Below are 5,086 nucleotides of genomic sequence, written 5' to 3'. Positions count from 1 at the left end.
AGAGAGAGAGAGAGAGAGAGAGAGAGAGAGAGATTGAGAGAGAAAGCCTAAAAAGTTTAGTTTCTGCTTGGATGTCAGTCCCACAGCCGCTGGTGGGGGCAGAAATTTTGAGGCAAAGTCAAGTGTCTGTGAACCCCAGGACTTTCAGCCTAAGAAAATGAAGTGTATTGATATGGGAAAAGACTATGTTACACCCAGACCTGGGTACGGAAAAGTGAGGGAGAGACTATCATCCTCTGAACAGCACAGAGAGCATGAAGGAACCAAGTAAGAGCAGACACATCCGTTGGAATGCCAGGATGCCCTGGAAATGGCAGCCCGAGTAGAAGGCCTCTCATTGAATGTCTCCAAGCATTCCCAGCTGAGATTCCTGGACAATGAGCATTCCGAGGGGAAATACCACCATGGCCTAAGCATCCTGAAACCCTTCCTGGACTACAGCACCCAGTAGACAATGCTGGGCTTTTCTCCTATATGACCTTTTCTTGGCTCAGCCTTCTGGCCCTCGTAACTTACAAGAAGGGGGAGTTATTAATGGAACATGTGTGGTCTTTGTCCAAGCACAAGTCTTCTTAATGTGAACTCAGAAGACTAGAGAGACTGTGGCAAGAAGAGATGAACAAAGATGGGCCTGAGGCTGCCTCCCTCCGAAGGGTTGTGTGGTTCTCCTGCCGCACCCAGCTTATCCTTTCCAACATGTGCCTGATGATCACGCAGCTGGCTGGCTTCAGCGGACCAGTAAGTCAGACCTATCCTTTCTCACAGTTACCCAGGGCCCGGCAGGGCCCAGCACCTGACCAGAGCTAACGTTCTCCAGTTCCACTGCAGGACTTGCCCATCCGCTCAGGCTAGTGAGTGACTTTTAGGAAGCCCTCAGCCTGTGGAAGGGAATGACTATGGCTGGGGTGAGTGGCAGTGTTTCCATAGCCGGTGAACCCTTCCCTGGGTTGACAGGCAGAAGGATGGAAGGGCCATAGTCCTGCAGGAGGAGCCCGGCTCTCCTGAGGGTGAAGCCCCTAAACATAAAGTTATGTTTAGACCGGACCATTATCTCTGGTAGCATGTGTTGGCATTGAGTGAAAATCTTGGTTTTGAAAGTAAGGGTAGTGAGGCCAAAAGCAAAGATGGGCTGTGAGGTTGGCTGGCTGGCGAGCTAGTGAGCCCCTCTCGAGGGGCTGGCCTAAGAGGCTGTCATCGGTGCTTCCCTGGGCCCGCCACAGAGCCTGGCTCACCAGAGCTGCTGGCTTAGTGTGGAGCCGGTGGGGCAGAAGGCGTGGCAGTGGCCAGGTGGGCGCTGTCAGCCACTACCCTCAGAGGCAAGGATGACTGCGTGGCTGTGGGTTTGACACTGACGCCTTCTCTCTGGTCACCGGTTTTGTGCACCTGCTGTGCTGATTGTCAGTGGAGACCTTGTTTATGTTTATTCTCCACAAACTTGCCTTGAGGCCCCAGGAGCAGTAATACTGCTGTAGTGTGCCTTGCCCAGGTGGGGTAAGCTGGAGGTTCATGACCTGGGTAAGTACCCACTTGGTGACTTAGGCTCAGGCACTTTCAGCTGTGTTTTTTTCCTTGTTAATTACAATTTGGAGTTTTGCCCTGATCCTTGAAACAGAGAATTGCTTTTCTTGAACGGTAAAAATACTTTGGTGTAAATCAGATCCGGCAGTGCCATGTAACCGGATGTAATGTCATTGACCACACTCATCAGAGGTTTAAATGGGACTGACCATCTTCCCCAAGAAGAGCTTCTGTCATTGCTTCACTCCAGGGGCTGGAAACTGCGCTACTCTGGCGTGCAGAGTTCTTGCAGCGGGGCATCCTGGTAGTCCCCTCCTTCTGTTCTGATTCAGGCTCTCCTGGCTGGATGGCCAGTACAGGTCATGTTGGGGAAATGTTCAGGCATTGATGGGGCTCTTTTCTGGTGCATGCTCAGTTGACTTGAACCACTGCATATGTGTTCTCTCAGGCCAAGTGCATTGGGGCACCAACTTTGGGTCAGCCCATCCATTCATCAATAAGATCTGAGAGCCCTCTCACTTTTCAGAGGGGGGAGTATTCTGCTTTTGCCTGCCAGCTCTGGTAAGTGGTGCTATCTGGCCAGTGCTGTCTAGCTAACATCCCATCCTTGTGCAGAAGGGAATCCTTGACAGCCCAAGGCCAGGCCATGTCCACTCGACCTCAAAATATAAGTAATGGAAACATTTGGTACAGATTTAGACTTGAATTGCCATTTTAAGAAATGGAAATGTCAGTGAGCGATGCCAGGAGTGAGGCTGAGAATGTGCATTGGCACTGGGCACAGGCATATGCCCTCCTGCATCTCTTTTTTGGGGGTGCACCCATTTGGATCTTTGGGCACATTTTTTCCAACTTGAACAAACTGAAGCTTTAAGCTAGAATGTACAAAAATAAAAGTGTAGTTTCAAGTCCAACTTCTGACACAAACTGACATTGTAGCCATAAACAACTAACTTAACCTATCAGTTTTCTAGGAAACTCTTGAATTATAAATTACAGAAAAGGGGCTGGTTTGTATTGAGAGATAGAATTCCCTATACCAATGAAATCATACCTCGATGAGCTATCAGTATGAAAAGATTAAACTTTATGAGTAGACAATTGAAATTAAGTCTTAAGCCATTCAAGTAATTTTCATCATTTGAAGGGGATGTATTGGCCTTGTTTTGAAAATCAGCTGTACCGCTAAAGCTAAAATGATTTCATTTAAATCATGACTCTAAACAAAATCCAGCACAGCAGAACCCATAAAAAAGATGGAATGAAAAATTGTCCAGCCCAAGACAACTTAGAAAGTTAGCAGGAAATGTCTATCTGACCTGTGTGAGAGTGTAGCACAGTCCAGCACAGACCCTGCCAGGATAGCCCTGACCCCAGCAAAGCAGGAGCAGGCCTTGGGAGCCACAGAATCAGCAGCAGCAGCAGTGGCTTTGTCTGGAGCTCTCAGCCCACAGGCAGTTACTGGAGTTGAACAACTGGTCAGAAGAAAATTACAGGAGTCTCTTTACTAGCAGGAGAAGCAGGGCTCTGTGACTTTGCTCATACTTGAATCTGGTTCGCAGTCTTTGGTGGCAGTCCAAGGGCAAGAAAGGGAACTAGCATAACAGAGCTTGTAGCCATAGTGAAGCAGTTCCAAGGCAGAAAAAAGTTTTTGTATTCACTCGCAGACCAGAGTGCAGGCCAGCAGACTAGTAAACATCTCTTCTTAGATCATGCCACCTTGGACGAAGTGAAAACTCACTGGTCCCTAGAAGTGTCTTTGAAAACATCTGTACAAAATCCCTGAAGCTTGAGACAGTGCTCCCACCACTCTGGAAGCAAAGCCCATTTAACAAAGAGTTAAAAGTTAAACAATATGCTGGGGAAATGAGCAAACAACAGAAAAAAATTCTGACCACAAAGTTACTATGGTGACAAGAAGGATCAAAACACACACTCAGAAGAAGATAAAAAAGTCAAAGCTCCTACATCCAAAACTTCCAAGGGACAAGAAAAATGAATTGGTTTCAGGCCATGGAAGAGCTCAAAAAGGACATTGAAAACTGAATAACAGAGTTAGAGAAAAAATTGGGACAAGAAATGAGAGTGATGCAACAAAATTGTAAAAAGCAAGTTAACAGCTTTGTAAAGGACACGCAAAAGAACACTGAAGAAAACAACACTTTAAAAAACAGAATAGGCCAAATGGTAAAAGAGGTACAAAAAAACCAATGAGGAAAAGAATTCATTGAAAAGCAGAATTGGTCAAATGGAAAATGGCACAAAAATTCACTGAAAGAAAAAAAAACCTCCTAAAAAAGTAGAATTGGCCAAATGGTAAAGGATGTACAAAAATTCAGTGAAGAAAATAATTCCTTAAAAATTAGAATTGAACAAATGCAAGCTAATGACTTTATGAGAAGTCAAGAAACAATAAAACAAAATCAAAATAATGAAAAAAAAATAGAAGACAATGTGAAATATCTCACTGGAAAAACAGCCGACCTGGGAAATTGATCCAGGAGAGATAATTTTAAAATTATTGGGCTACCTGAAAGCCATGATAAAAAAAAAAGAGCCTAAGCATCATCTTTCAATAAATTATCAAAGAAAATTGTCCTGATATTATAGAACCAAAAGGTAAAATAGATATTGAAAGAACTCACTAATCACTTCCTACAAGAGATCCCCAAATGAAAATGCCTAGGAATATTTTAGCCAAATTGCAGATCTTCCAGACCAAGGAGCAAATATTGTAAGCAGCAGAAAGAAAAAAAAAATTAATTACTACAGTCAGGATAACAAAAGACTTATCAGCTTCTACCTTAAAGGATCAGAGAGCTTGGAATATGATATTCTCTAGGATAAAGGAGCTAGAATTACAACCAAGAATCACCTACCCAGTAAAACTGAGTATAATCTTTTTGGGAAAAAAAGCTGATATTCAAGAAAATAAAGGACTTTTAAGCATTCTCGATGAAAAGACCAGAGCTGAATAGAAAATTTGACTTTCAAATACCAGACTCAAGTGAAACATATAAAGGTAAATGGGGAAGTGAAATCATAAGGGCCTTTATAAGTTTAAACTGTTTACATTTTTACATGGGAAGATGATATTTGTAACTCATAAGAACTTTCTTATTTTTAGGGCAGTTAGAAGGAGTATATATAGACAGAGGGCACAGGTGTGAGTTGAATATGAAGTTATGATGTCTAAAAAAATAAAATTAAGGGATGAGACAGGAATGTACTGGGAGAAAGGGAAAGGTAGAATAGGGTAAGTTATCTCACATAAAAGAGGAAAGAAAAAGCTTCTACAATGTAGGAGAAGAGGGGGGAGATGAGTATTGCCTCAAGGAGTGAATAACTGGGCATAGACATCTATCTTACCCTACAGGAAAGTATGAGGGAAAGAGGATAAGAAAAAAGTTGGGGGTGATAGAAGGGAGGGAATATTGGGAAATAGAATAGTCAAAAGAAAAACACTTTTGGGGAGGGTTAGGGTGAAAGGAGCTGGAAACTAGAATACAGGGCTGGTAAAATGGAGGGAGATACAATTACTAATAATAAATATGAAAATAAAAATTGA

General features: G+C 43.3%; 1 pseudogene; it reads left to right on the top strand.

Moving 5' to 3' along the window:
• Positions 1 to 157: 157 nt before the first annotated feature.
• LOC114048080 lies at positions 158 to 807 on the top strand (annotated as a pseudogene).
• The last annotated feature ends 4,279 nt before the right edge of the window (positions 808 to 5,086 follow it).

Source organism: Vombatus ursinus, unplaced genomic scaffold (assembly GCF_900497805.2).
Source record: "Vombatus ursinus unplaced genomic scaffold, bare-nosed wombat genome assembly UNPS02014791.1, whole genome shotgun sequence".
Taxonomy (NCBI): domain Eukaryota; kingdom Metazoa; phylum Chordata; class Mammalia; order Diprotodontia; family Vombatidae; genus Vombatus; species Vombatus ursinus.
This window is presented reverse-complemented; position numbering and strand designations above follow the sequence as displayed.